Consider the following 10,000-nt stretch of genomic DNA (forward strand, 5'->3'; position numbering starts at 1 on the left):
CGGGCGCTTCCAGACGCCTACCGACACCGGTCAGGTCGGCGAGGCTCCCGGCGGCCCCGAGCGGGACCACAGGTTGCGGAAGGCGTCCAAGTGAGCGGCGGCGAGAGGCGGAGGCCCCCGGGGTCGACTCCGCGGCCCCCGGGTCGGTGTGCGGGCCTCCAGAGCTCGATAAAGTAGTGGTGTCGCTAGCGGTCGAGAAGGCACTTTTCGACGCCTACTGCCACCCCCACATGGCGGTAGGCGCAAAACTGGAAAATCGCCGACCAGAAATGTCGCTTCGTATAATCGACGTTTTTTTTTGACCACCATTTTCAGGTGTCGGAGGTGGGTCTGGACGAATACCAACACCATTTCTGGGGTTTCACAACCGCCCGGCTTCTCCGACATATGTTGGAAAGGAGTAGCGATCGAGCGACGGGGGCTGTCGGTAGGCGGCCGCGGGTTGCATGTGTGCCCGGGACAGCACCCCCATCCAACTAAGGGGTGTCCCCCGGGGGCCAGGGGGACCTCGTCCAGGTCGGCCGGGCGCTTCCAGACGCCTACCGACACCGGTCAGGTCGGCGAGGCTCCCGGCGGCCCCGAGCGGGACCACAGGTTGCGGAAGGCGTCCAAGTGAGCGGCGGCGAGAGGCGGAGGCCCCCGGGGTCGACTCCGCGGCCCCCGGGTCGGTGTGCGGGCCTCCAGAGCTCGATAAAGTAGTGGTGTCGCTAGCGGTCGAGAAGGCACTTTTCGACGCCTACTGCCACCCCCACATGGCGGTAGGCGCAAAACTGGAAAATCGCCGACCAGAAATGTCGCTTCGTATAATCGACGTTTTTTTTGACCACCATTTTCAGGTGTCGGAGGTGGGTCTGGACGAATACCAACACCATTTCTGGGGTTTCACAACCGCCCGGCTTCTCCGACATATGTTGGAAAGGAGTAGCGATCGAGCGACGGGGGCTGTCGGTAGGCGGCCGCGGGTTGCATGTGTGCCCGGGACAGCACCCCCATCCAACTAAGGGGTGTCCCCCGGGGGCCAGGGGGACCTCGTCCAGGTCGGCCGGGCGCTTCCAGACGCCTACCGACACCGGTCAGGTCGGCGAGGCTCCCGGCGGCCCCGAGCGGGACCACAGGTTGCGGAAGGCGTCCAAGTGAGCGGCGGCGAGAGGCGGAGGCCCCCGGGGTCGACTCCGCGGCCCCCGGGTCGGTGTGCGGGCCTCCAGAGCTCGATAAAGTAGTGGTGTCGCTAGCGGTCGAGAAGGCACTTTTCGACGCCTACTGCCACCCCCACATGGCGGTAGGCGCAAAACTGGAAAATCGCCGACCAGAAATGTCGCTTCGTATAATCGACGTTTTTTTTGACCACCATTTTCAGGTGTCGGAGGTGGGTCTGGACGAATACCAACACCATTTCTGGGGTTTCACAACCGCCCGGCTTCTCCGACATATGTTGGAAAGGAGTAGCGATCGAGCGACGGGGGCTGTCGGTAGGCGGCCGCGGGTTGCATGTGTGCCCGGGACAGCACCCCCATCCAACTAAGGGGTGTCCCCCGGGGGCCAGGGGGACCTCGTCCAGGTCGGCCGGGCGCTTCCAGACGCCTACCGACACCGGTCAGGTCGGCGAGGCTCCCGGCGGCCCCGAGCGGGACCACAGGTTGCGGAAGGCGTCCAAGTGAGCGGCGGCGAGAGGCGGAGGCCCCCGGGGTCGACTCCGCGGCCCCCGGGTCGGTGTGCGGGCCTCCAGAGCTCGATAAAGTAGTGGTGTCGCTAGCGGTCGAGAAGGCACTTTTCGACGCCTACTGCCACCCCCACATGGCGGTAGGCGCAAAACTGGAAAATCGCCGACCAGAAATGTCGCTTCGTATAATCGACGTTTTTTTTGACCACCATTTTCAGGTGTCGGAGGTGGGTCTGGACGAATACCAACACCATTTCTGGGGTTTCACAACCGCCCGGCTTCTCCGACATATGTTGGAAAGGAGTAGCGATCGAGCGACGGGGGCTGTCGGTAGGCGGCCGCGGGTTGCATGTGTGCCCGGGACAGCACCCCCATCCAACTAAGGGGTGTCCCCCGGGGGCCAGGGGGACCTCGTCCAGGTCGGCCGGGCGCTTCCAGACGCCTACCGACACCGGTCAGGTCGGCGAGGCTCCCGGCGGCCCCGAGCGGGACCACAGGTTGCGGAAGGCGTCCAAGTGAGCGGCGGCGAGAGGCGGAGGCCCCCGGGGTCGACTCCGCGGCCCCCGGGTCGGTGTGCGGGCCTCCAGAGCTCGATAAAGTAGTGGTGTCGCTAGCGGTCGAGAAGGCACTTTTCGACGCCTACTGCCACCCCCACATGGCGGTAGGTGTAAAATCTGGAATATCGCCGGACCAGGAATGTCGAGGGGGAAAAAATGACAAAGTCCTGGTGTGCCTAGCCTACGAGAAGGCACTTTGCGACGCCTACCGACATCCCCATGTGGCAGTAGGCGTAAAACTGGAAAATCGCCGACCAGAAATGTCGCTTCGTATAATCGACGTTTTTTTTGACCACCATTTTCAGGTGTCGGAGGTGGGTCTGGACGAATACCAACACCATTTCTGGGGTTTTCCAGTTTGAAAGTTTTATAAAAACATGTTCGGTAGGAAGCACACTTTGGTGTGTCGGTTCGTCGGTGCAGCGACTCTTTGCCTCGTGGTGGTCCGGAACGTCTCTACGGGCTTGTCGCAAAGGCGTCAGAAAGTGGCATCTCCGCCGCCTAGGGCTGTCACCGTTATCGCTGTCGCCCGCGCTCCAACTTGTTTTGATCCGCCGCCTTCGTTCCTGCCAACCGTGCGCCCGCTCATCGTCGTTAGGTTATAATACGTGGTACGTGTGTGTGCTTCTCCGTGGACCTAGGGCTGCTCGACGTGTCGAACGATATGTTGGAACAAACTAACGGCTCCTTTTCCTGGTTCCATAGTCGTCGTGGTACCCGCGTCGTCAGCCATATCTATGTCCACCATGTTTAGCCGATACGTTTGCTGCAGCTTCTGCTTCCGCCTCAGCGTTCGCCGCTCTCAGCCGCCGCTGTTGTTGCTGCCGTTCTGCCATTCAACCACTACCTGCGAATCTTTCGATGATCGGCCGAACGACCCATCGCTGTGCGACCGATAAATCCTCCGGATTAGGGAGAAACGCCGCCGCTCTCTGCCGCCGTCGAACGGAAAAACGTACATTGTAACGAACGAACGAACGAACGAACGAATTAACGAACGAGCGAACAAACAAACAAAAATAGCCGCGGGGGATGCACTATGTAGATCCTGATCCCCTTGTAACCATACGTACGTTGTTCGATGCTCTCCCGTCCTGGAAGTCGCCGCAGCAAACAGGAGGATGAGCAGCAGCAGGCGCCGCCGCCGTAACCGCCGCCTGCCTGCCGCCTCCTACTCCTGTCAGCGTCCCGATCTCACAGCCGTGTGAACGTTCGCTGACACCCGATTTCTTTTTCCGTCTGGCAAAACCTTGGACGTCCCGCTCGCGGTACACGTGCTGCAGCGACTTCTCGTCCGACAACGCATAAGCGTCGACGTCTGCCGCCGCATCTTCTGATACGTGGACGGTGATAGCGCTAGTCCCTTCTTGCGCCACCTCCACCTTTGTTAGCGCCAAAGAAGATCGATCGAGCAGTCGTGGTCGCAGTCGATTAACCCGTTTTCACCGTCCGCAGTTCCCAAGCCGCCGATCAAGTCGTTGCTCTTCTTGTTCGTTCTTCCCATACCGTCGATTTGCACGGCTGCCGGATGAGCCATCCTCTGTCCGGCGAAGCGCTCACGTCAGTGATCGATACTTGCACCGACAGTCCTCCCGCTCGCGACTCGGTGCTCGAATCGGACTCGTTCGTTTTTATCTCGATGCGATTGTGAAAAGGGGGACCGGTCGTCAATGTCGTGTGTGTCGACGATGTTGTTCGCCCGGTCCGCCGCGTTTGTTGTCGTTTTTTTTTTTTTTTTTTTCCCCTAACGTTCGCCGTCGCACGGACGAAAGGGTGAGAAAAAAAAAAAAAGCTCGAAAAAAGCCGCCCAAAAAATCGGACCGAGGAGCCGCTTGCGAGAACGCGCCATGTGCACGTTGTCCTCTCCTCGGTTTTCCGAGCACGAACACGACGCCGGTCGGTCGGTCGGTCGACGAAGGCGACGACGAAGGTGACGGGAAAATTTACGCCGCCGCTGCCCCTGGTCCAGCTCCTCCCCGATGACGGCTGTGATGTTGACGTTGACGTTGGCGACCGACGACGACGACGACGGAGACGACGACGACGACGAGACGGCATCGATGGCGACCACGATGACGACGACCTCGACGAGGTTCAGTCTGCACCTTGACCCTCCGATGTCCGTGTGCACTGCCGTCGTGCTGTTTGTCGTTTGTCGTATGTATCGCTGTCAAGGGTGCCGTTGTCGTTGTTGTTGTCGACGTTGTTGCTTGCTCTCTCGTCTCGGTCGGTTGGTACGTTGATGACGACGACGACGACGACGAAGACGACGACGACGACGACGAGACGGCATCGATGGCGACCACGATGACGACGACCTCGACGATTCCAGTCTGCACCTTGACCTCCGATGTCCGTGTGCACTGCCGTCGTGCTGTTTTGTCGTTTGTCGTATGTATCGCTGTCAAGGGTGCCGTTGTCGATGTTGTTGTTGTCGACGCTGTCGTCTGTTCTCTCTTCTCGGCCGGCTGTGACGTGGACGTTGACGACGACGACGACGAGACGGAATCGATGGCGACCACGATGACGACGACCTCGGCGAGTTCAGTCTGCACCTTGACCCCTCGATGTCCGTGTGCACTGCCGTCGTGCTGCTTGTCGTTTGTCGTATGTATCTGCTGTCAAGGGTGCCGTTGTCGTTGTTGTTGTCGACGTTGGTCGCTTTCGTTTCTTTGAGTCTCGGTCTCGGTCCAAGTCAGGGGAGAAACAAAAAAGAGGCCATCAGCGCGGGCAGCGCGCTTCTACTGACGGCGAACCCCCTCGAAAAATAAATAAACACGTGCCCGTCGTTGTAGTTGTCTGTCTTATGTCGGTCGGTCGGTCGGTCGGTCTGTCGTTCTGTCGAAACAAAGTCCCAAATTCCAACGATACCTGGTTGATCCTGCCAGTAGTCATATGCTTGTCTCAAAGCTTAAGCCATGCAAGTGTAAGTTCACGCCACGCATTAGAACGGGCGAAACCGCGAATGGCTCAGGAACCGGACCTAATCCTCGGGACCGTATTCCTCCTCGGAGGCGATGGATAACTGTGGCAATTCTAGAGCTAATACATGTGACACAGGCCGCGATCGGTCGGCGCGCCGTCGTCGCCACGCCTCGCGCGCTGGCACCCGCGTCGGCCGTTCCGGGTCGCGGCGCTACATATTAGACTGAGACCGATGCGCGTCATTCCGTCCTCCCGTCGTCGGCGTTCCCGCTCGCGGGTCCGTTCGGTGGGCGGGGCTCATAGGGCGGCGCGCTCCGCTTTGGTGACTCTGGATAACTTCACTGGTCGATCGCACGAGCTTTCACGCCCGGCGACGGGTCTCTCGAGGGTCCGCCCTATCAACTGTCGACGGTCGGTTAAGTGCCTACCGTGGTTACTACGGGTAACGGGGAATCGGGGTTCGATTCCGGAGAGAGGGAGCATGCGAAACGGCTACCACATCCAAGGAAGGCAGCAGGCGCGCAAATTACCCACTCCCGGCACGGGGAGGTAGTGACGAAAAATAACCGACGCGGGACTCTGTCGAGGCCCCGCGATCGGAATGAGTACACTTCAAATCCGTTAACGAGGACCAACCGGAGGGCAAGTCTGGTGCCAGCAGCCGCGGTAATTCCAGCTCCGGTAGCGTATATTAAAGTTGTTGCGGTTAAAAAGCTCGTAGTCCGAACTCGGGTTCGTGGTCGCGCAAGCGGCCCCGGGGCGGCGGCGCCATCGTCCGTCGTTTGACTTTGGTCGTCCGTTCGCATTCCCGGCCCTTTCCGCCGGTGTCAACCGCTAGCATACCCGCCACGCGGTCCTGCCGGCGAGGTGGACGAGGAGGTCGTGATCGGGATCCGGGAAAAAAAAAACAAGTGGTCGTTCGGTTCGGTTCCGGGAGTAGTCTAACGGGGGGGTGCTACGTGTGTGTGTTTGGGTGCGTTCATTCGCATCCCCGCACTCTGACCCCCGCGCTTCTCTCCCTCTCCCTTTCCGCGCGTTCCTCTTTTTTTTTTGAACCCCCCGGTCCGCTCCGAGTCCCTGCTTCGTGTCTTGTCTGCGCGCGTGTTGCGGTCGGCGGTTTCTCCTCCAAGGGTGCTCTTAACCGAGTGTCCGCGGCGGCCGGTACGTTCACTTTGAAAAAATTAGAGTGCTCAGAGCGGGCTGTTCAAGCTTGCATACGATAAGCATGGAATGATGGAAGAGGGCCTCGTCTACGTCTGTCGGTCTCCGTCTACGGCGAGGCAATGATCGAAGGGAGCGGTCGGGGCCACTCGTATTGCGACGTTAGAGGTGAAATTCTTGGATCGTCGCAAGACGAACTGCAGCGATGGCGTGTGGCAAGCACGTTTTCCTCGATCAAGAGCGAAAGTCGGAGGTTCGAAGACGATCAGATACCGTCGTAGTTCCGACCGTAAACGATGCCGACCGGCGATCCGCCGGCGTTCGCTTCCATGACCCGGCGGGTAGCCTGCGGGAAACCAGAGTTCGGTTCCGGGGGGAGTATGGTTGCAAAGCTGAAACTTAAAGGAATTGACGGAAGGGCACCACCAGGAGTGGAGCCTGCGGCTTAATTTGACTCAACACGGGAAAACTCACCCGGTCCGGACACCGGTAGGATTGACAGATCGATAGCTCTTTCTCGATTCGGTGGGTGGTGGTGCATGGCCGTTCTTAGTTGGTGGAGCGATCCGTCTGGTTGATTCCGATAACGAACGAGACTCCGGCCTGCTAACTAGTGCGCCGATGTCAGTGATTTTTACGGCGGGCTCGGCGTCCTCCGTGGCGCTCGGGTCCGGGTCGGTTTTCTCACGCACTTCTTAGAGGGACGGGTGGCAGAAAGCCACACGAGGCGGAGCGATAACAGGTCTGTGATGCCCTTAGATGTCCGGGGCCGCACGCGCGCTACACTGGAGGTATCAGCGGGGACTTCGCCCCGGCCCGAGAGGGTTGGGAAACCTCTGAACCACCTCCCGTGATAGGGATCGGGGCCTGTAACCAACCCCGTGAACGAGGAATTCCCGGTAGGCGCGGGTCAACAGCCCGCGTCGATCACGTCCCTGCCCTTTGTACACACCGCCCGTCGCTACTACCGATCGAACGGTCCGGTGAGGTCCTCGGATCTGGCCGACGACGCCGCCGGGCAGTGCGCGACGTGTCCGTCACGACACTCGTGCATCTACGCCTCGGCGTTCGATGCCTGGAGAAGACGAACCGAACCCGATCGTTTAGAGGAAGTAAAAGTCGTAACAAGGTTTCCGTAGGTGAACCTGCGGAAGGATCATTACCGTTTTCCCGTTCGAGACTGGTTTGTTGTTTTCCGGCCTACCTCCTCTGTCTGTCGGCGTCAACGCCTCGAATGCGCGCAAACAAACCTATAAAAGGCGGAGCGAGAGATAGATTTGTGGTGACGCGGAGGTTTTTAAAGCCCCAGCTCTTCTTGCTTGCTTCCGCGTCTTACCACCTGTTTGTTTTTTCGCCCACCGCAAGTGATGGCCGCTTCTTCTTTGCCTTGGTCGCCGCTTTATCGTTTTTTGTTTTTTTGCAGCCGCTGTGCCACCGCCGCTAGCTAAAAACAAACTACTCGCGACATTGCAATGCCGTCACGCCTCCTCGCACAGACCTCCTCGCACACTACTAAATCTATATAAACAAAAACTAATATAAAAAAACCCAAGTGCTGAACCCTGGACGGGGGATCACTCGGCTCGTCCGTCGATGAAGAGCGCGGCCAGCCGCGAGAACTGATGCGAATTGCAGGACTCAGTGAACATCGACACCTCGAACGCACATTGCGGCCCCGAGATCCCTTGTCTCGGGGCCACGTCCGGTCGAGAGGCGGAACGTTACATGTCTTTCTCCGTTAACGAAACGACATCTTGCCGTCCCCGTGCCCGCCCGGTCCTCGGCACGGTGGTAACCGGGACGTCGCAGGAGCGAGTGACGAGGGGGAAGAAAAATAAAAAAAGAATTGACTCCTTTCAATGTCTTTTTTTTTTTTAAAACCCTCTCCGGCCTCCTCCTTCTGTCTCCCGCTGGCAGACCGCGGAGTCTTTTCCCTTTTCGACCGCGTGAAGAAACACTGTGGAGGAGGAGCAGGAGGAGTCTGTCCGAAAGCAGCCGAAGGGAGAACAAAACAAAAAAAAAGCACCGACCTAACCGACTGCCGACGTAAGCGCCGCCTGCTCGTCTCGCTCTCTGCCTCATGAAGGTGTCTCTCAGCGACGCCTCGAGCAGCGCGACGAGCACGGCCGTCGCACCGTAAAAAGGTGGCCGCGTCGTAGGCAACGTCGGATGGGGAGGACCCAGGCTTTTTTTTAATTGTTGGCTTCTTCATTTTCGGTCGGACGGGCGCTATATCGGCCAGCCGTCGTCACACGGAGGGTACCGATCGAGATTCCTCTCCTCCAAACACCACACTCTACTAAAAACCGCCGCCCTCGGCTCGGACGAGACGACCCGCTGAACTTAAGCAGCGGAGGAAAAGAAACCAACCGGGATTCCCTTAGTAACGGCGAGTGAACGGGAGAAGCCCAACGCCGAATCCCGTCGCAAGTAAAAGGCTTCGGGACGTGTGGCGCATGGGTCGAAGGCAGCCGTTCGTTTTCGTCTCGCATAGTTCGGAGTTCCCTCGATCGGGGCCGCCCGCGGGGGTGCCAGGCCCATTCGGTGCGGACGGCGAGCGACGGCCTTCGATCCGAGAGTCGGGTTGCTTGGGAACGCAGCCCAAATCGGGTGGTAAGCTCCATCCAAGGCTAAATACCGGGGACGAGTCCGATAGTCGACAAGTACCGTGAGGGAAAGTTGAAAAGAACTTTGGAGAGAGAGTTCAAGAGAACGTGAAACCGCCCAGGGGTAAACGGGTGGGACCGCTCACCGCGATCGCGGGGGACTCAGTCCCGGTGCTGCCTAGGCTCGAGCCCAAACTCGATGTGTGTTCTTGAAAGAGAGGCCGTCGCGGCACAGGTCGTCGTTCGTCGTGTCCGCGGGGGACTCGTTCCCCGCGGTTCCAGCTTTTGTGCCCGCGTCGCCGACGAAGGAGACGGGCCGCGTGGATAGCGGGAAGGGAAACGTGGTGACGACCGTGGCGTCGGTAGGTGGCTGCGTCGGTTGGCTGCGACGGAGGGGACTCGTCCTCTCGATCGCTGCTGCCGCCGGGCCCTAACCCGCGCATCCGTCGCCGCCGCTTCTTCTTTCCTCCTGCTCCCTCCGCGCGCGACTCCGCTGCACCCGTCCCCTTCATCATCGCTCGGCGTAATCATGGCGCGGCGCTTCGGCGCGACCTCCGCGCGGCCGGCACCGGACGCACTTCCCTCCGGTCCGTCGTCGCGACCCGTTCCCGGCGTGCAGGTCGAACACGCGGGTTTTTTTCCGTAGGCGGCAGGCGTTTCATCACCCTGAAAACCCCCGTCTTCCCACCTTGTGAAGTCGGGGGCCACCGGCCGTCGGGCCCGCGAACGTAACTGCCCCTTTCTGCCGGGAACGGAGGAAATCTGACACGATCCGTTACACGTGGCGAGCCGGTCCGTTTTGATCCCGCCGGAAGTCGCGTGCGGGCGACGCACTCTGTGTGTCGCTCCTTAGGCGCCCCACCGTCTCGGGCGCGTGCGCGATGAGAGGCGGGATAGGACTGGCGCGGCCTCGCCGTCACGCACCTCGCCGACGTTTCGGGTTCTTGTCGGGGGCAACCCCGCCCGCGCCCGTTTCCGTTTCCGGAGAGGTCGCTCGGCGACGCTTTTTTACTCGAGCCGCCCGCCACCCCGGGTCAGCGACGTGCATCGGCAACCCACCCGACCCGTCTTGAAACACGGACCGAGGAGTC

General features: G+C 60.1%; 2 non-coding genes and 1 pseudogene across 2 annotated transcripts in view; all 3 read left to right on the top strand.

The window, feature by feature from the left end:
* Positions 1 to 5,085: 5,085 nt before the first annotated feature.
* On the top strand, positions 5,086 to 7,465 carry LOC145274218 (small subunit ribosomal RNA; annotated as a pseudogene).
* Positions 7,466 to 7,861: 396 nt separating this feature from the next.
* On the top strand, positions 7,862 to 8,019 carry LOC145274223 (5.8S ribosomal RNA). Its single transcript, XR_013866607.1, has one exon. It is a non-coding gene; the product is annotated as a 5.8S ribosomal RNA (ribosomal RNA).
* A 594-nt stretch (positions 8,020 to 8,613) lies between these two features.
* Positions 8,614 to 10,000, top strand: part of LOC145274221 (large subunit ribosomal RNA) — a 5,712-nt gene continuing 4,325 nt past the window's right edge. Inside the window, exon 1 of the ribosomal RNA XR_013866606.1 lies at positions 8,614 to 10,000. This exon is cut by the window's right edge and continues 4,325 nt beyond it. This is a non-coding gene — a ribosomal RNA (large subunit ribosomal RNA).

Source organism: Euprymna scolopes, unplaced genomic scaffold, assembly GCF_053919585.1.
Source record: "Euprymna scolopes isolate OS-2025 unplaced genomic scaffold, ASM5391958v1 sca288, whole genome shotgun sequence".
Classification (NCBI taxonomy): Eukaryota; Metazoa; Mollusca; class Cephalopoda; order Sepiida; family Sepiolidae; genus Euprymna; species Euprymna scolopes.